This window comes from Lichenostomus cassidix, chromosome 4 (genome assembly GCF_008360975.1).
Source record: "Lichenostomus cassidix isolate B80296 chromosome 4, HeHo_3.0, whole genome shotgun sequence".
Taxonomy (NCBI): domain Eukaryota; kingdom Metazoa; phylum Chordata; class Aves; order Passeriformes; family Meliphagidae; genus Lichenostomus; species Lichenostomus cassidix.
This window is the reverse complement of record NC_139484.1, coordinates 17,279,055-17,300,466: the sequence shown is the minus strand read 5'-3', so window position 1 is coordinate 17,300,466 and position 21,412 is coordinate 17,279,055. Positions and strand designations below refer to the sequence as shown.

The window sequence follows — 21,412 nt, the reverse complement described above, 5'->3', positions numbered from 1 at the left end:
GGTGGGAAGAAGGCATTCCTGACTCCTGCTGTTGCCAAATTCCCCAAGAGGGAATGCCCCCCACCCTGATTTGGAGTAATCTGGTCCAGCAGTTCTTGTGAAGCTACGTGTGATTTTGCAGTATATCAGATGTTATCAGCTGACAGGCAAAATGACTTATCAATGTTATAGTGGCTGTACTTTGACAGGTATTCAAACTGAAAGATCAATTTACATTTTCTGAAAGGAAGGAACATGCAGTAGATTAGTTTTCAAATGGTTTTTAGTACAAGAAATGAAACTACTTACATCAGTGATTTCTAAGGTAACGCTTGTTTTTACTGTGTTTTTTTTTCTCCCGTTCTAGATGCAATTCGTATTTCCTAAGGACTCTGGGCATTGCATTAGAATAAGGAAGACTTGGAGGGCAATTTTAGAAAAATAGATATCCAAATCACTACCATAATCCTTCTGGCTCTTTGAAAATGAAAAGTAGAGTGTTTCAGAGAGATGTTTATTGGAAAGATTAGTTTTATCATGAAATTGTTACTTCATCACATCGTTTGAGATTGGCCATTACCTTAGAAAATTCACAGATGAAAACACAGGCAGAGTTGCCAGTGAAAAAGTCTTAATGGCTGAGAGAGTTCTTTACTTGTGCTCTTTTTCTTTTCTTAAAGTAATATATTGGGTTCACCTGGGAGAAGTAAACAATCTGTTAAAAAAGCCAAGGATGGAAAAAATAAGCTAAAGCTCTACTGTAAATTTTGTATATCATCGCTTTTTGTGGGGGAAGGTAATTTTACTTATTTATTAATACTGCTAGGTAAATGTTGAAAAAACTCTAAATATTTATGAAAGGATGCTTTTTAAAAATAAAATCTCTTTAAGCCTAGCTATAAATGTTTACCTGGGAGCCTGGAATAGATCTCTTGGCTTTTGAATGAATATATGAACAGTGTGCAATAATATAACGATCCTGTTAAAGGGAAGGCTTTAAATACAAAAGGGAAAGACAACTATGAAGATTTTTAATGCATTGACAGCCTTAACAGAGCTGCTTTGTTACAGGTAACCCCTTGGGAAAGAGCCCCTCCACATCACCTAAAATCAGAAACTATCTGCCAATTGAATGCTCTAAATAGGAGTTCTCCCTGTTTGTTTTCTTGCAGAATCACCTCACCACATGCCTAGTTTAGTTGTAGAAGGACCCCAGCATGAAATTTATATATGAAAGTTATATATGAAAGTTATATATTCTCTTTCATTCCATCATAGTGACTCAGTTCGTGCTACTGAAGATCTGCACTTGTACTACTTCCACATATGGAAAACTCTGATGCCCATAGTGATGGACCATGAAAAAATACACGAATGGGTAGGTATTCATGTTATTCTTAACATGGAGACATGTATTTTGGAAGAAGACTTCTAATGCTGTAGTCTTTCATTGTATTTGTTCATTTGCACTTGCTCCATTTCAATTAGATTTTGGCCAATGTAGGAATTTTGTCATGTAAAACCTAAATACCTCTATCAGGATTTTGTTCTTCTGTGTAAAAGAAAAAAAAAAAAAAAGGAAGTTAAAGGAAAGTGGGTTTTGAAATTCAGAGTCATATAGTAAATTTCTGGGTCAACATAGTGGGTTTTGTGATGAAAGGGTGTTGCTGAAACTTCAGCAGAGAGGGATGAAAGGAGAATGCCAGTGTCCCTTTAAATGTCTCACACAGGTTGCATGAAAGCAGGATTCTATCAGTCTCAGGATGCCAAGGTTTTATTTATAAAAATAAATTCTTCCAGAAAATATCCCGAGCTGGTGTCATGTTGCTGAGTGCAAATGGCTCCATTAGCAGTTAGTGGTGGTTGTACATATGTCCATCCATCTGCCTTATGACTCTGTGTCTGAGGAAAGGGCTGTGTGTTAGTTACTTACATAAAAGTCTGCTTTTAATGTGTGCAAAGAAAAGGATTGCAGGCAGTGATGATACACTTGGCTAAAAGCATTCATTGCTGCACACACTCTTGTCCCTGGGCAGGATGAATCAGAGTTAAGACCAGGCCATAAAATGGATTTAACAGAATTATGGGCACATCCTCTTTCAGTTTTTTTTCCTTCAGTCAATCCTACAATTTTCATATATAACTAGAGCACCTTGCAAACTGGCAGAGGAACTCCCTTCTTCGAGTGGGTTGCTCTGTTTGTCTTGCACAAGGCACTGAAGTATTCTCACTGGAGTGGGTAAAATGCTGCAAAATGGCATTTGCATATTCTCACTGCAGTTCTGTTGCAGCTCCTTTTGGCTAAACCTGAGGCTGATTTTTATTTGCCACAGGTAAAAACTTTACTTTCGGCAGTGAGTCAGGTGTGAGATGATGCAGATTCAATTCCTAGTGGTACTTTGTGCCAAGTCTCTGCAAGAGGCTAGAATTTATAATAGTAAACTGCCATTACAATTGTAGGAATAGAAGTACTTTACTTGATAAAGAGGGGTTACTCTTATGGGAACATGTTGTTTATTCATTTTTTACTGTTTCTCTGTGCAGAAAATTTCAGTCTTCCAGTCAGAGAGAGATTCAGCTATGTAAGACAGATGCAACTTCGATGTAACACATTGTGAGTAGCAAATGACTACTTTGAAAATGTCTCAAATTCTACATTGTGTGAAAAATCTTCCTTATAGCCATCTGACAAGCATGCATGGAATTGGGCTTGAAAATATATTCTGATTTCCAATAGTAACTGAGAGAAAGGAGATAAATTTACAGCTAATGCTATTTTCTGTTCATAATCCAAGCTTCCTATACTGACTAGTGTTTGTTCCAGCAACCTCAGAGGGCACAGACATGAGTCAGTTTGCTGCATGTGGTGGTTTATTCCACAAAGTTTTTGTATGTATATCTCTGATTCAGCTTCAGTTCTGCAGTCCTCTTCAGGACAATATCTGAGCTGGAGAAAAAATTTTGGGCAGTCATTAATCAAGATAAATGATGTTTTCTTCCAAAGATTTTCCCTCATGCCCCTTGCTTTTTGGAAACACAGGGCTTCTGGGGAAATACCTTGCATTATTCTCTCTTTTAGCCATTTTAATTTGTTCAGTTGTAAACTGATTTTGCAGTGGTGGAGAAGACAAACAACTCTTTGGAAAGTGTTCTTGCCAGTGGTTATCCTGCCTGCATCCTTCACAGTCTGGCATGGGCCTTTGTCTTGATTTCCCTAAATGATTTGGAGTTTGCCCTCATCCCTTATGCCCAGCATCGCACAGATGGCAACCTTCTTTCATTGTTTATAAAATCTGCTTCTTGTCTGGTCATATCTCTCCATCTGGCTGGCTAATCCAGCTGTTTGTAAGCTTCTCCATAAAGTGGAGTTTATCTTGCTTCAGGAAACAAAATGGATAAATCCTCCCTTTTTGCAGGAATACAGGTCACTAACCTGTATTCATGGCAGCTTCATGCAACTCTGTCCATCCAGGAAGATGGTTCCCTGGTTTTTGTCATCTTTTATGTGGTCTGTGGTATTCCTTTTGAAAAAAATCAACAAAACTCCCAAAAGTTAACCCAAATTGTCTGGTTTTCCCTCCTCTTATCCTTACTTAATTGTTCCTCCTAATCTGTTGTCTCTCTCTTGTGAAAAAAAGGAAGAAAATTTAAAGTGATGGCATGGACTTTGCTAAACACAGTGTTAAATTTAGTGTAGGTACTAAATATACCAGTGCCTTCCAGTGAAAGTCTGTAGGTGCCTCGATTTTTTCCTGACTCTGGCCACAATAAGATGACTGCTCCTTGTAGCACTGCAGTTCTCCCCTCCATCAGATCAATTCAAAATTGATTACATGAATCCAAGGCAAATACTATGTAATTGAAGATAACATAGCAGATAAAATGTGGAATGAACATGCAGGATTGCCAACTGTGGCACTTAAATATCACAAATATGTTCACCTCTCCACCAGCTCAACCCCATGATGAAATATTTGCCCCCAATATTTGGTTCCAATATTTGGAAGGTTCTCTCCTCCCAGTCCTAAGTGTATTGGGTTTTTTGTTGCTTTCTCCTCTTCTTGCTGATTTTCCAAGCAGCAGCTTTGAGAGTTTTCTCTCACACTTTTCAGAGGACCTTTTTAAAAAGTACTATACAGACCAGGAAAAAAAAAAACAAAAACCAAAAACAAAACCACAAAAACAGTCCGGAAAAAAAAAACAAAACACAAAACCAGTCCAAAACCAAGATGATTGTATTCTTCTTAGCACTATTTTGACAATAATAATAATAATAATAATAATAATAATAATAATAATATTAGTAATTTCAAATGAATTTATGTACAAACTCATCTGTGTAAACTGGAATCTATTTTGTGGCAACACTCCTGGTAAGATTTCAGAACATGCATCTTGAGAAAGAAAGAACAAATTAATTTATTTAAATGTTCAGAAGTACAATTGTAACAGCCTTTCTGCCTTATTTGTCCCTAATGAGAACAAACTGTCATTGTCATTGTTTCCAGGCAACTACCAAGGAATACTTAACCTTACATTGGGGTCTTGCAAACCACACATTATGCCAGGTAAAGCATGTCTTTGAAAAGAGCTAGCTCAAGAGATCACATAGAAACTTTTAATTTAATCTCATTTTTAATTAGTTCTTTTTTTTCTTACTTTCAGGGCAATTATTTATCTGTCAAAGACTTGCTTTCTTTAACTAGGAAAATCAAATAAAACATGTTTTTCACGTTCTATTTTTAATATTTAACAAGCCAAGAAGTACTCTACACTGCAGTGGTTACTGTGGGGTCGTTTGGAAATGTTTTGACAGCTTGAGAGTGTTCTCTCTTGATGAAAATGGGAAGAGCCAGTTAGAGAGGTATGATGGGCATTTTTAGAGGCTTCCACAGAGACCGAAGCCTCATTATGCATCATGCATAATGCCCATCTCTCTTAACAGACAACAGCCTGGATAAACAGGAACTTGATGGAGAAATGAGGGTACAGTAATGAATGACACAATGTGCAATAGGGGACTCTCCACCCAAGTCCCAAACAGGATCTCATAAACTTAGGGAGGTGTCAAAAATTGGTCCAGTCAGGCAGTGACCAAAATTGCTTTTCACTTATTAAATAAAAATAAAACCATGTATATGGCAAGAAACTTCACTGTGCTTCACATTTGGCAGATTCTTAAACCAATTTTTGTGGTTATATTAGGATTTGATCATCGCCACGTTTTCTATCCATGCTTCTAAACGGTTTGTGATGACTAAATTGGCAAATAACTGGAATGTTTCTTTGGCAATTCACTAAAGTTCACATTGTCTCATCACAACGCTGTTCACTTTGAAAGCTCTTATTATTTGGCGTAAAGAGCAGATCATGCTATAAAATGGAATGCAATGAACAAACCCTACATGCCTTTTAAAGCCAAAGAGTCCAAGGTGCAGTATGTTTTCTTACCCAGTTCCCTTAGCCTCCAGGGAATGCAGAGAAAAAGTGGAAGGTTCATGAGAAGACATTCTTATTGATAGTCATGGATAAGTTATAATAATTGATGTGCTTTTCTAGCAAGAGAAAAATTTCTAATGGAAACAAGTTCTCCAAAACTAAAGCCAAAGCATCACTGGTCTCTTGACCTGTGCAGAGATGGGCTTTATTGTCCTATCTTTGCCAATACACAGATGAAATGCCTTTTTCCTTCTAGCAAAAGAAAGTCATGTAAGGCCCGCACAGTGTAGCCTAAAGTGAGAAAGAGATTTGTCACTTTTCTGACAATAATTCACATACACTCCAAGACAAATGTACTTCTGAGCAGTGACTCTGTGAACAATAAAGCAAACACTCTCGACTACCTACCAGCCCATCCATCTTTTTAAATCATGTCAGCAGGCTTCAAATTGTTCACTAAGCTTTATTGTTTCATGGAGAAGGAAATAATTTGTGGTGAAATACACTGAGCCATTGAACTTTGCAATTGTTTATTACTTGGTCTTGATTTCTTGCACATTGCTGCTTCATCATTTACCTATCATTTGTTTTGGACGACATGGTTTATCCTCTCTTCAAAACTGTCTGGATTGCATAGGTAGATTTGTAAACTGAACTGCTTTAACTCTTCTGCTTGTAATAGCATCCACCTGCTGTTCTTAAAATCTGCAATAGTGCTGTGTATGTGATTTTGTGGTAGGCAAGGTGTGAGTCCTTTCTTCTATCAAAGCAAAATAGGTTTATGCAGCCTGATGTGAAGCTTGCTGGCTTTTTTTTGAACTTGAAGACTGATGAACAGACTTTTTGGAAAGTGAGAAGGTACAGCAGCGTAGCAGATGGATACAAAGCGGTTGAAGTGGCAAGTAAAGTAGGCTTTGTGCCATAAGTGACATCTTATGGTAAAGGAGCTACTCAGATAGGGGTCATTTCTTTGTCATGAGGGAGAGAGAGGTGACTGCATCTGTGCTAAATCTGCTGTAATTTCTGTTGTTATTGCTGTTATAAATGGGTGTCCTAATTAGAACTGAGGGAATTTATGGGCAGATATGAAAATGTGGTTACTATAGTTACCAGGTGCTCCAGCTCAGTCAGGAAATGTGGCTAATATAATGATAGCCCAAGGGTAAACACATGAGGTAAATGATGAACAGGCCTCCCTGCTTCAGGAGAAAATATTTTTCTTCACGGTTTCTTTGGTGGCTTATTTGCCAAACATCTACCACTACAATTCCTCTTCTGTCCCACCCTTTCTTGCAATGGACTGGTTTTGGTTAGACTATAAGGAGCACTGGGGAAAGTGCAAAAGTGAAGTCGCGTTTAGAGGAAGGATAAAGGTCTATTTCTCTGTCTGTCAAAGCTCTCTGCTAAAATCCCTTCCCAGTCCTCTGTACATAGGCTAGAAAGCAAGGTGAACTATGTGTATTTACACAGGTTCTGAAAGAGAACTTTTTGTCTTTGTATTCTTTTTCCTGACCCTAACTCCATCAGTGATCCTTGACCTCATGCCAGGCTGTTGACAGGGAAGGAGGAGAATGGGCAGGGCCCCATTGGTAGGGAGAATTCCATGAGGAAAAATGGCATCTCAGAGGGATCAAACCCCACAGGGGTGGTTGGAGTGGGCTCTTGCTTGGTGCTGCTTACAGGCAGGATCTACATAGATTGTTCCATTTGTTACAAAGAAAGGAAGAGCAGTGAAGAACAGATTAATTTCTGCTGCAATTTCTCTGAAGTCAACAAGATGCCACTACTGATTGTTTTGACATAGATTTTTCGGTCCTGAGTAATTACCCGTCCCTTTAGAAAAAGAAAACACATGAGAAGACACAAAATCAGAACAGCTGCTGCTAAGGAAGCTCATCCCCACCACCTTAAACAGTGCTGAGCAGGAGTTGTTCTCTGGTTTTGGAGGGGGCTTGGCAAGAGGAGAAAAAAGCCTGAAGCATCTATATCCTGAAACTGCAACTATACTTACCAGTATCCAGCCTGTTGCCTGATGTTACTGATTGATGGAGCTCAAAAAATTATTCCTCTGTGATTCATTTGCTCTGTGTGACTGTAGGGCTGGACACAAAAGCAGAGCCACAGCTGCAGCAATGAGAAGGTCAATGTAAGGACTGTCAGTGGCCATACAAGTTCCAGATCCTTTCTAGGGATTGCTGCAGGCTGAAGAACACACATTTTGAATTTGGAGAACATTGCCTATCCAGTTTAGTCTCAGATACCTTGCTGAAGTTCCATAATCAGACACCAGGACCTCAGCCTTGAACCTTAGAGAGAGAGAGGAACTCCAGAGCAGTTAATTTCCTGCATCCTGGCATTTTGCTTCTCCCTTAGCAAGAAAATGCAAAAAAAGGCTTTGAGTGTGATTGCCTTAGATAGGGTCTTATTCCCAGTCATTGCTGTCATGATGAACCTGACCATCCTGAATGGCTAAAATTACTTTGGATGATGGATTTTATACATTAGCAAGAACGTGATATACCAGCTCTGTCACTAGCTTTCCCACAGGAGGTTTAATGTATGGCCTTTAATATTATTGTTGCTTTAAAAAATGAAGTAAAGTGCACATGCAAACACATCCAGTTAAGCAGTGTCTCCTTTCTGAAAAGACTCTCCTTTCTACCCACAGCTTTTTGGAGTGTTGTGCCAGTGTCAAATACAGTTGAATCAGGTTCTCAGTGGAAGTAACAGGCAGACTTTCAAAATGTCTAGGAAAGGAGGGAGAGAGCAGCAGTTTACATATGCAGTAGTGATTAGAATGAGGTTGTCTATATTTTTCTTTTGTGATACAAAAGATGCCAGTGAAATTAAAAAGCCTCAAAGATACCTGCTGTTTTAATATTACTTAGACTACTGCTCTGCCCTAGCACAGCGTATTTCCCTCTCTTCGACTTTAGATGCTGCAGAAATCTTCAATGCTCTGGAAGTCTGGGTTTGTCAGCATGGCATTTCTGGGCTGAGTAGGCATAGCCTGGATGGGACACAAAGGAACAGAGACTATTAATTCAGGTGTTTCCCCAGCCAGTGGAAGTGCTCCAAGCAGACCTTCCGGATTTGTCTTCCCTAGGTCTGTTTTTTGTTTGATCTCTGTCTCTTCTGGGTGCTTCCTACACTCTGTATTAGTCAAGAGCTTCATAGCTTTTGTGTAAATTTGAACTTTAGGTGAGGTTTGAAATTTTTTTCCCCACACCGAGACTAAAGGAAGTTTGAGTACTACTTGTTTAGGTTGGGTTTCAATTTTGCAAAATGCTAACACTGACTCTTTTGAACTTCTTAGGATCTTGAGTGTAAATGAATTCACCAGCAGCATTGATAGGTGTATTTTGCAGGACAGAAAGTGAAGGGACAAAATTCTTTAAAAATGCTCAAATAGAGAAATAGTACTTGGCCGCAGGAATTCTCAGTGATCCGTGCCCTTGTGACAGCACTGGAGAAATCCCATCTTCCTCACCTCATTAAGACCAAGGGCAACTGCTATGTCCTGAATCTCTGAAAAAATGTGAAACTCAGTGCTTCAGACCTGCCTTTATTTATGAAGGTGATTACATAGATTTCCTCCCTCCATGAATTAATAGTGTCAGAGATACTCTACTCACAAAGCTGGTTTTCTTTTTGCTGCAAGGACACAGCACACAGCCTTTGCCTGGTGATAAGCCTCTCCCTAATTGCCTAGGCTAGTTCCACTGTTTGAATTTTGGATTGGGCAGGCTGCTGGAGCCAATTTTTTGTGCTTTGACGTTTTAGTAAGGCCCAGCTGCCAGGCTGGGTGAGCTGTGAAAACACTCTTCTGTAGGGCTTGGCTATTTATCTTAGCCACATCTTTAATGCCAAAACAGTCCAGGAGCATCTAGCTCTCCTGTGGTCTATCAGCCTTGAAATAGTGCCATGGCTCAGACTGAAGCGCCAACAGAAGCACTTTCCTTCTGTACAGTTTCTATACGTTTGCTCTTGCAGAATTTTTTGGAAGGGCAGTTTACATGTCAGCCTGAACAGCATTCTGTCTATTTTTCACTTTGGAAGACAAAATCCAAGAACCTTCAGTTTTTAAGGACACAGAAAATGTGCTTTTTCTCTCATAGCTGAACTGGTATTATAATACTGTGGGAAAAGTTTACTATTAGAAGTCAGCAAGACAGATTTGCAGCCTGACAAGTTTTCAGGGCTTGCCTGGAGTGCAGGCTGACAAGGCTGATCACTGAGATTGGATAAGTACATACCTCATTTTTACACCTCGTATTGGCACCAGGATAAACAAGACTAATTTTGAGAAACAGTAGAGCTAGCTGGAAAATGCATTCCCAGCTCTAAAAATGTTCAACGTCTCAACACCTTTTGCCACTTGACTTCAGCCAGGGATAAGGACATGGCAAACTCCTCCCTCACATCTCCTAACATCTGCTTTTCATCATGTTTTTTGGGCCTCATGGATTCTTCAGCTGGGAGATGGAGTTGCTGCGAGTTGTGTTTTCAAAATCTAACCATTTCATGCTGCAGATGTACTTAAAAATCACTGATGTTGAAAAGCACTTTAAGTGTGGGATGTGGCTATTTGGACACACAGAATGACACTGATAGGGCCAAGAGCTGTGCAGTCATGGTGAGGACTTTGTGCAATGTTTAAGCTGTTACGAGATTGAAAAGTGACCTTCTTCCTTGCCTTCTGAAAATTTCCTGAAGAAATGAGCTCAGGCACACTCAGGTATCTTTTTCTGCAGTCTCTCCCCTTTGATACATAATTTTAGAATTCTTTCACCAATTTAAACCAAATTGAATGCAAGAGTGCACAGAAGTAATTAAGCTACTATGAGAAAGGCAGTCAGATGTCAAGAGAGTGAGATCCAGTATTGGTCCCACCAAAATAACACCCCTGATTGCAGTGAAGCAACATTGTACTGCAGCATTGTGACAGTAAGAAAACTTACATTTTATTAGACCTCAGTAAATCCAGTCAGCAGGGTGGAACTATGCCGAAATGCAAAGTCTCAATGATGTTACTTCTCATTGAATAATGACTTCCTTTCAGGAGAGATTATAAAAAACATGAGCAAACATCTTAAAATAATAGTATATATCACCTGTGACAATTCAATAACTATGAAGTGATATATTTGCATGAACTATGAAATCAGGCATCCACTTACAGGTGCATCCTAGAATTTCTCCTGAAACATACCAAAATATTTCACCTTCTGTTGGATAAGATTAATGACTGCTTAGAGCTCTCTGTAAGCAATAGCCAGAGGTGTTACACCTTTGAATCACAAACCAGCAAACCTCCCCCTATGTGTGCAAATCAAATTAAAATTCAGCAATATGGAGGCATCTAGAACATAATAGCAGACAAAACAGCAGCATCTCTGTAAAATGTTAGTCACCCCCTTTGGAAATGGAAGAACTGAGAAAGGATTGGTAACTACCACCTGTAGAGATTGCTTTTTCAGGTAGAGTTGTGTTTTGGGGTGGCTTTGTATGTGATAAAAGGGTAGGACAGTATGGGATGGTGATCCTTAAAGACTGGGACAGCTCTTCAAGTTGAAGAAAGTAAATGGTGGATGGCATGTGAGGAAGTGAGCGCTGTCAGAGCTCCCATCAGCTGTGGGCAACATCTGCGCTGGTAGATTAGAGCAGTAGCAGAGAGCAGGTTTTGGTTCTCAGGCCAGCTGGAGAGACTTGACCTTGTCCACACTGTTAAACTCCTTCAGCTGAGCTGCATGCCCACATGGAAGCTGCCTGTTGGACATAGTTCCTGGGTTGTGCTAATGGCAGAATTTGGGAAACGCTTTGTTGGCACAGGCAGCAGCACGCTGGAGCTGATCAGCAGATGTAGCGTAGCCGACTGTCAGGCTCCTGTGTGCAGAAGTGGTGTTTGGCACGGTGTGTTTGACTTGTGCAGCTTCAGCCCTTCTGTCTATCTCTGGATTCTTGTATTTACAGTCTGTGGTTTCAGAGGTCGGAGTTATCATGCATGCAGAAATTTGGTGAGGTGCAGGAAGCACTTAGCGTCTGAAAGTGCCTTAAACTCTTCCCTGACTTTCTGAACCTGGCTCAGGCAAATCCTCATTAGCCCTGTTAATGATGTGAGATGCCAGTGGAACCACGAATTTGGTTTGCAATAGTGACAGCTCCTGTTCTGTGAGTCAGACTTGTGTCACTAAGCTGTGACCCTTTGGAGTTGGCAGCTCCTCTGCCGCCGGGAGAGGGTAAGTGCTTTAGGAAAGCTTACAGGTAGTATGGAAAAGCATCATCACACAGATGGTTTCTCTCTGCCCCAGTCAAACCGTTGTCTTTCAAGACATGTCCTAGATTTTAACCTATTGAACATGAACACAGCAAATCAAATGGAAAACACACGGTTCACTGCTCTCAGTTTTGATAGCATCAGGAAGGTCAATCAAAGATTAATGGGTGTAACTGTTTTCTAAGCCTATCCATAATGCTTTTAGCTTGGTTTCCAGAGGAAATATGGTGTATGCAATAATGCTCTTCTGGTTTTTTGTTTTTTCTTTCCCAGTCGTTCTTAATCTGAACAAATCTGACAAGTATGTCAATTCTTACAAGTTTTGTCTATCCAAGTAGAGGAGAAAGTCTCTGTCAGTGAAAAAAGATGGTACTTAAGCTCAGCAAAAGACAAGCAGGGAATTCACAATAATAAGAAGTTCTATAAACACCACAGCTGAAGGAAGAGCTTCTTCTGAGTTTTCTCCATCAGTGGAGATCTATAATAAAATAGGGCTCGAAAACTGCCTTTTGAATACTCTCCATCACATCTCCATTTTTTTTTCAGAGTAAACTTTGCAAATGGGTCAAGGTTAATAAAAGCTTCTTGGGAAGGTAAAACTGGTGTTTGCAACTCTGCCTTGGTAGATAGGAGCAGTAGTTGCCTGAAAAGGAGGGTGATATCCTCCAGCTTTGCTGCCTAGAAGGAGCACTGCTGCACAAGCTTCAGAGAGATCCAGCTGCCTGGCCATGCAAAATGCCATGTGCTCAGAAAAATGTGCACACTGCAACTTGTTCTTAGTGGTAATAGATAAGAACAAATATTTGTGCCTTGCCCAGAATGGGATATTTTCATATGGAATATTTTCATATGGAATATTTTCATATGGAATATTTTACATGTGCCCTGTCATTTCTGTGAATTTTTTGGTTAATTTAGAATAACAACATAAATGCAAGGTCGGGATAACAGAGCTGCATGCAAAACCCCAGAGAGCTTTCAGGAAGGGAGAGGGCAGTTGTCAGAGGTGTGGTTTATTATCCAATTTTTTTCTAAATTTTCCTTATTTTCTTTCCATGCATGTCTCAGCTTTTCCAGTGCCTCCCAACCACCTTCTATTTCTGTCTTTTTCTGTGAACCCTGTTGCTGCTCACTTTGTATTTTGTCTCCCTTCTCTTCCTCCCTGTTACTTTATTATTCCAGATAAATCTCATTTATCTGTTTTCAGCCTTCTCGCCCCATTTAACTCTTGCCTGAGACTGTTCCTTTTCTTCTCCCACCCTGCTCTGTATTTTGTAATTTTTGTCTCTGCTGATTCTGCCAAAATTCAAACACCATGACTCAGGAGGACAGCAGATGTGCCTGGGCACTGAAGAGACCCTTCATTTGATGGAGACTAAAGACAAGCTTGAGTATCTGTATTCTAACTAAGACAGTGTTGCATCTTTCCCCACCATGGCCTGACTTTTCTGCAGCCCTAAGGGGGGTGGAGAATTGGGTGTCACTAAGGGTGAGTTGTGTCACACTGGAAGCAGCAGAGCTGATCTCTGCTGGAATGTTGGAGCAGCACTGTAGCTACCTGGTGTCATTTGACACAAGCCACGTGTTTGCAGAAGCTGAACCCAGGAATGCTAATGGTGCTCCCATCCACCAGGCAAAGGAAACGAGCACTTGCTCTCAGCTAGTTCAACTTGCTATTATTTTGGACCATTGACTATGAATGAAGTTCAAGCCAAATTGAGCACAAATCACCTAGAGCTGCCTGTGAAAGGCCTCAGATAAATTAGCAGTAGAGCCTCTAGCCTCACACAGCTCAAGTGAGCCATCACTGCATATCTGCCCCTAAATGGCAGTACTGCTCCTCTTGCCTCCACATTGCTGCAAAATGAAGGTTTGTTTCACTGGTTACTCATCAGCAATTGTAGGAGGGCTCTGAAATTACAGCCATCAGCCACAAGAACTCCATTTCAATCCATTTCTGATGGGGGAGCTTGGGGAGCACACTAAAAAGACATGCAGGAATTTGAATGGGAAATGTTAGAGGACTGCTTGGCTTCTATTCCAGACCGTGGAGCTGTGTGGCTTTGTGTGTCTATCAGTAATCAGGCGTGGGAAAGAGCCTCTTCTCTGTGATTGTCCCTCTAATTTTCTTTAATTGAGGAAATGGCTCTTTTTGAGGGCATTTCTCTCTGTTGGGCGGGTTAATGCTATGAAGGGCTGCTTTGGGCATCTTGTGCGGTGCTTGGATAAACGGGAGGAAAAGTGCCTCTAGCTGCATGGCATTTATTCATTGCTTCCTCCTTGAGAGGGAGGTTAGTGTATCTCAGAATGATTAAGGGCAAGAGAATCTTACCCTAAATCAGAGAAAGCTTGGGAAGAAATTCAAATTTACTTTTCAAGCCACATATATTTTTTTTCTTCCCTGCTGTCCTTCCTCCGTCACTGAGTTCTAGCATTGTTGGCACGTACAATCTAATGGGTACACCAGGGCCAGCAGCGTGATAGATTTCAATGTCACAGGGAGAGTACTGAGTGAAGCACGTAGGGGAAAAAAAGACAAAAGAAAGGATCCTTGGATTTCATTGCACAAATAAATGTCAGAATGAAACAGGTCTGGCATGACTTCAGCTCCCTGCTACCCAAAGTCAATCACACTGAAATGCTCATATAAGCAAGAAATACTGTACTGCTCTGGTGCAGGTGAAACATTGGGTCTAGAACAAACCTTTCTGACCACTTAAATGCTGCTTAAAATTTAAGAACAGACTTAGCAACACTTTAGTGGAGCCTGGGACTCTTCACACAACCTTTTAGTAAGGATAACTAGTACTGGGTTGGAGGGGTGGGTCTGATGCTGAGCTGTGGGACCCCAAATGAAGCTTTCCTCACCCCCTTTAAGGATCTTGAACACAAGAGGTGTATGTCTTACATTGTGCCATCACCAGTCTTCAGCCATTTTTTTTTTTTTTTTGTGCAGCACATGTCCATATTTCCCATAGTGAGCTCAGGGGATCCCTAGCTTTTACAGCTAGGACCTCAGAGACAAAGAGTAGGAACACGTCTTTCAAAGGAAAGGCAAAGGTGACTTGGCACCTCCATGCATTGCTGGCTGAAATGGGTATGGTTGTAGAATTTAGCAATGTGTAGCAAATTCAGATCATAAACATGTCCACCTCCAGATATGCTGTTTGCAGTGCTGCTGTGTGACAGAAGCTCAGGTCAGCTCTTCTCAGTAAAGATTTATCCTGGACTTACTTGACCTAGACCAGTTATTACTGTTTAATGGCTTTTACTGGAAATCCAGGGAGTAGAAAAAGGCTGGGTTTGCTTTGCTTCATCCCTTTTCCTCACTACTTTCCACAGGCAGGCTCTTATCTCAGTTGGAGCCAAACATTGGCTTTTCAAGGTAAATTAAAAAGAGCAAGGTTTAGAAGTGTAAGAAGTCTTTCTTTGCAGAATAAATACCCTTTAAGACCCACCAAAATGTTTTTGAGATTTTAATCACAGAATCATAGGGTATTTAAGTTGAAAGGGAACCACAAGGATAATGGAGTCCAACTCCTGGCCCTGCACAGGACAACCCAAGAATCACCCCATGTACCTGAGAGCATTGTCCAAATGCTTCTTGAGTTCTCTCAGCCCTGGGGAGTTGTTCCAGTGCCAAAACCCTCTCCGAGTAAAGAACCTTTTCCTAATATCCAACCAAAACCTCCCTGACACAGCTTCAAGACATTCCCTCAGTCCTGTCACTGTCACCACAGAGAAGAGATCAGTGTCTGCTCCTCCACTACAGAAGGGAGTTGTAGACTGCAGTGAGCTCTCACCCCAGTCTCCTCCAAAATGAACAAACCAATGACCTCAGCCAGTCCTCATATGGCTTTCCCTTCAGGCCTTTCACCTGCCCTCCTCTAATAGTTTAAAGTCTTTCTTACACTGTGTTACCCAAAACTGTCCTCAGTACACAAGGTGAGGCCACCCCAGAGCAGAGCAGGACAATCCCCTCCCTTACCTGGCTGGCAATGCTGTTTGGTGTCCCCAAGGATACATCATGGTTGGAAGAGACCTTTAAGACCATCAAGTCCAACTGTCCCCCCAGCACTGTCACTGTAACCCCATAACAACTAAACCACATCACTCAGTGCCAGATCCAGACACCTCTTAAACACCTCTCTACAGGGCCTCTCTGCCTTTTAGTTATAATATTGCTTGTTACAGCACAATCTCTTGTGCTTGTAGAGTCTCCAGAATCTGCAAAAAGCACAAAGCAGCAAAATATTCACTAAGTACCCTGGCAAAGGGAACGCTTGTGACCAGGTCTAGAGAGCAAAGATATTTTCTTCCTTCGTTAGTTCCCCCATTTCTGCAGGCATAACAGGGTGGCTTAGCACATCCACTGTTGTCTGGAAATAGTCTAATCTTTATTTGCCAAAATGATAGCTTAAAACTAGAAACTAGCCTAAGAGGCATCGTGTCAATTGAACAAATAATCCTGATAGTTCCCATGTCCCCTGCAAGGTTTTTCTTATTTAAAGAAATAATAAGAATAAAGCTGGAATCAAGCACTGAATCTTCGTCTAACCCAGTGAGGGCACAGACAATAAATTTGCTTTATATGTGTCCCTCTCTTGCCCTTATCTTTCTTCAAAGTATCAGAAAAAAAGAGGAAAGCAATAAAACCAAATACTTTATAGACCATATAATGTAACACAACTCGATGGTGCTGTTTCTCTCACTGACACCAGGCTGCAATGGAAGGCGAGAGCTGTGTCCTGTATGTAGCTTTTGAGCTGCAACTTGAAAATTTGGGTTAGTTAATGTGGTACAGTTGTCTGGACTTACCTGTATGGTGATGCCCTTAGGAGATGTTTCATACACAATACTACACTATAAAATCAAGTCATTAAACATTTGGGATGGAAATCCCAGCTCTTAACTATCATTAGTACAAAACCTTAGTGTAGAACAAAACTCTGTGAATAGCATGGGTTGGTTGGTTGGTTGGTTGGTTTGTCTTTTCCTTTTGGTTTATAGGCTAAAAATGAGAAACAAGGTAATTAAAACCTCTGGTTGTTCTTATTGAAAGAGAAGACAACCTCAGGGTGTTGAACGAATTTTATTTGATCTAAATAACTGAAATGTTTTATTTTTAAACATACAATTCGTGTTGAAATGGAAATTCTATTTGCAGTGATAAGAAGCATTGAGTGTCAAACAACCACCTGACTCTTCCTATATGCCCTAAAAATGGGCATTTGCAGTACTCACTCCTATCTTCTTACCTCCACCTCTGGTTTCAGTCATCATCATGAATATGCCACGTTGACTGCGTGGAACACCTGAGAGGGCCTGATAGTTTTAGGAAAAGCATGGCATATCACAGAAGGCATCCTTTCAAAAGGGCTTGTGATCACCTGGTTATACTTTCAAAGTAATTATCTTCTCAGTTTCTTTAATTGTACACTTTTTCTTCTTGTTCTTTCCTTTAGAAGATAAATATCCATTGATAACAGGTACACTTACATGAGGACAGAGCAATAACTTCCCATGAGGTCATGAAACCCTTCAAAAAGTGTTTGCCCTCAAGTTGTCTGATGTGTTTTGCTGGGATTATCCTTTGCTGTCAGTAACATCATTGCTGCTGAGCCCCTAGATGTCTCAAATGTGGCACTCTGGAACACGAGAAGTGAGAGGATATTTCATGCTCTTTTGGAAGCTGTTTTGATGTGGAAAGAAATGGGCCAGATTTACCCATTTCCACTATTTTATGATTCTGTGTATAGGAAAAGAGGTTGTTGAAAGCACAGCTCAAGAGAGAAATAAGTTCCTTAGTAGTGAATCCCTTCAAAATTGGGCAAGAGCAGGACTGAGGACATTTACATGGAATTGCTAACGAATTACCTTCAGAGGAGAGACTTGTTATGCCTATGCTTCTGTTCCTTATCAGTGGAGAAACTTCAAGGCTTGTTTAGGTTTTGGATTTTTTTTTAATCTGAATTTGGACAGAAAGTTCTCTGGCTTAAACATCAAGCTGGAAGGAGTTTTTGGGGTGGTCCCTTATGTTTCTTCTATTTCCTGCACAATTTTTAGCAGAGATGTCAACTGCTTCTGTGGCAAAAAGCACAAAGTTAGGACATGACAGTGCTTAATTTGTAGCTGATTTTAAGTGTCTCCTTCATTTCTGATAATGAAAGTCGGTGAGTTTTCTCACATATTTTGTTTCATTAGTTGATTCTCAGTGCCCTGGGATGCAGCCTTCCAACCAGTAATCCTCTAGAAATACAGAGGTTCAATTTGTTCCCCAGCTGCAGCTCTAGCAGTAGCTTCTTTGCATTTTTTGGGGGATGAAATGGCATCTTCAGCTCTGGGAAAGAAAAAACCTGAAAAATTTTCCAGAATAGCAATGCAGAAAGGAATGAAACTTGCAGTTGGTACTTATGGACAAATGTCAGTGCGGCAACCTCAGTTTCACTGATGGGAAATGATAGGTAAATATTGAGTGATGGGTTTGTTTGAAGGGCTGAAATGAAGCTTTGCTCTGACTCTCCAACTCGCCTTAATTTCAAAGCAGGGGAAACTTTGGCCCACCCTGAGAGGTGCACCAAGAGCAACTTAGGAGACTGCAAGGAAAGCCAGCCTCAAAAGTGTGGTTTTGTCAATCATAGGTCTGTTCCACACAGAGAAACAGTAATCAGAAGGTGCTGCTGGTGTTTGATGGGATGGCTTGCCTGTGAGCATCTTATTACTGCCTTTGCTGGGTCCAATGATGATCTGTAGCTGTTACAGCCTTACAAAATCCTTCCAGCAGTGACAGACCAGTCTGAATGGCATTTAAAGGAGATGTGGTAGAGCAATAGTGTCTGTGTTTGGCATGTGTCTGTGGAACAGCTTGCATCCACAACCAAATCATTTCATTTACTTGCTTTCAGTCCATGTTCTCATCTCTTTAAAATGGGCACTATAATGCTGTCTCATTATGCACAGACTTTATGGGAGAGGTTCAGTAATCATTATGAAAAGGTCAGATGCTTCTGTGAAGGGCACCTATAAATGAGTCTATAAATAAATAGTCTGGAAGCCTTTAGGAGAGGCTAACAACTTATTTATCTTTTATCCTGCTGGTTGCAGGGGATGTATAAAAGCAAGAGCATACTGCTAATTAGTTTAATGCTCAGATTTTGGTTTGGGGGCACTGAGACACTGCTGGGTGTAGCAGTTGGCTTGGTATGACACCTGACCAGCACTTGGCTCATACCAATGCACAGTGTGGCTCCACGAGATCTGTGCTGAGCCTCACTGGGGACTGTGTTTCTTAACTGGGAAAGGTTTGTGTTTATTGAGATGATACTTGCTGCTAAATATATCATCAGCAACTCTGTGGCACAGCTTTTGCCACTTGGCTTAGGGGAGAAAAGCGACTCTTAGTAATGCTTTTTATTGACTACTCTGAGTGCCACTGGTTGTTTGGTTAGCATTCAAAAATGTCAGCTCTGGATTTGAAGCTGCCTAGCAAAAAGCTGGTTTCATTCCACACTCCAGTGGTGTTTAAGGCAGGTAGTAAGAAACACCTCGTTTGCTTTGAGGTCATTATATTTTTATGGGAGAGGACCCTCCTTATCTGCCTGTATAAGGATGGGATGGATACTTTTGTTTGCCACCTGCCTGTGCAACAGGTTTTGTCTGCAACAGAAAGGTCCAGGGTAGACCACAAGGGCAATTCTGAGGGGTGGCAAGAGATGGGGGAAGTCCTGGGGGGACTGAGGGGACGCCTCTTTGAAAGGCTTCTCCCTTGGGCAGTTTGTGTAATTGCTTCAGCATTGCTTTGCTTTTTGTCACATGAGGTTTAGCACTTTCAGCTGTAGAGAAGCTGACAGTCTTGGTGTGGAGGTTTTCAGAGCCTCTGGCACACAATCCTTAACATGCAGCACCTTAGGAGATCCATCCAGCTCCTTGATCTCTGGCTGCAGACTGAAGCACAGAAAAAACACTTTAACTTAATTGTAAGGACAGAGTGCCCCTGTGGCTAGCACAGTTTTTCCCATGGGAAGTTTTCTTGTGTTTTTGTAAATAAAGATAAAGTTTGGATGTTTTAGAACAGTGTCCCAGAACTTGGACAGTGCAGGCCTGGCCAATCAGGCCTGGGGGAAGGCTTCTGACTGACCAATCTGGGTAACTTTTGAGAACTCTATAAATGTGATGAAATCAAAACAATAAAAGTCATTCCTTCTTGCCACTGAGAACCGATGCATTCATTACTCTGCTAGCTGCTCAACAGCAACATGCCCCCTTCATTTTCTCTCTGAATAAGGAGACTGGACTTATAAAGACTATTCAGTCCCAAAGCATTCTGGTACCTCTGAATCCAATCTGCTCCAGGTTGCAAATCTGCTTAGTCCTCTGCCTGCTCCCTGTGTCACATAGTTTAATGCCAGGTAAAGAGAGCAGAAGTCAGTTATTCATTGTCCTACCCTCATCTGTCTTCTGAAAGAATTGAGCCAGGATGCATGTTTATTTTAAATCTGGTTTAAATATCCGAGTTAAAAGACTGGCCTTTTTCTTTGACAGCCTGATCCCACCTGGGTTTGCTTTTATCAGCAGTCTGAATGGAACAGGGCTCAAACACTCATTTGCTTCATGACAGACAGTCTCACTTCTAGCTGCTGAGCTTGCACAGGATAGTACTGGGTGTTGCACTCTTTGCAGGTGGGATTTTAATGATTGCAACCTTTCTTCTGTTGCAGCCCTTCCTTTCAGAGAGTTGGGAAACACATGAGTGTGTCCAAGAGAAAGAGCAGAGAATATTTAAAAAGGGAAATGCCCTGATGCGCTAAGAAAAGAAAAAACAGTGAAGCTGCTTTATTCCTCAGTGCAAGATGACCCATGACAGGAAGGCAGATTTGGTAAGTAGCTTATTTTGTCTTCAGACCACTGCCTCTTTTTAGTATCTCAGCATACAAAATGCTCTCCTACTTTGGCATTTGCAGTAGTTTGGTTAGGCTGGAGAGAACTGCAGGGAAGGGCCTTTCTCTGATGGCACATTGAGACACTTCAGCCCAAGAAAGAGGACAATGCTCACTACAAAAACATAGACGAGCTACAGCAGAAATGCAGCTAATCCTGCATTCAGGAGGGTTCCCAGCTGGTGCTAGAGGAAAGAATTAAGCAGTGTGTTAGCACATTGCAGATTAGACTGGCATCTGTCTGGCCCTCCTGAGCACCCAGGGCAAGCTTGTGGTTGGGGTTCAATTTCCACAGAGGGCAGTGCCTGAATGGAGGGAGCTGTATGCATTGACTGAGCCATGGGGACGGCTGTTCCTCTGGCACATCCAGCAGAGCAGTGGTTTTCAGTGTCAGACACAGCAACATCTGCTGGACTCCTTCCTTTGCTAGAAAAACCTAGGGCTGAAAACAGCCTAAGCTTGGGGCTTAGCAAGCTGGACAGTGTCCACTGTGTGTTGTCTTTCAGTGAGATAAAGGACTCCATCTTCAGAATTACTTGGTCATTTGACCTCTTTCTTTCTCCTTGGAGGTCTTCTCTTCTGCTCAGATCCCCCTGCCCCCACCCAAATCCTCTTCTCACAAGAGACTTCTCCATTTTACTCCATGCCAGCCTTCTGAGTATTGCTGAGCCATGTGTGAGGTCAGACAAGCTGAAGTAGAGCATTGATGGAGACTTTCTGTACAAATACATCACCAGGTTCCTCAGAACCTTAGAATAGTTCTCCCTTTCTCACAGGGGTG

General features: G+C 41.3%; 2 long non-coding RNA genes across 6 annotated transcripts in view; both read left to right on the top strand.

Annotated features, from left to right (window-relative positions):
- LOC146437955 (uncharacterized) overlaps positions 1–1,202 on the top strand; it is a 319,641-nt gene extending 318,439 nt beyond the window's left edge. For all 4 annotated transcript variants that reach the window (XR_014852002.1, XR_014852003.1, XR_014852000.1 and 1 more), the window contains one exon: positions 1,152–1,202. This is a non-coding gene — a long non-coding RNA (uncharacterized LOC146437955). The remainder of the gene's footprint in view (positions 1–1,151) is intronic.
- Positions 1,203–1,253: 51 nt separating this feature from the next.
- Positions 1,254–21,412, top strand: part of LOC146437954 (uncharacterized) — a 56,858-nt gene continuing 36,699 nt past the window's right edge. For both annotated transcript variants that reach the window (XR_014851999.1, XR_014851998.1), the window contains exons 1-3: positions 1,254–1,357; positions 2,524–2,593; positions 20,413–20,571. This is a non-coding gene — a long non-coding RNA (uncharacterized LOC146437954). The remainder of the gene's footprint in view (positions 1,358–2,523; positions 2,594–20,412; positions 20,572–21,412) is intronic.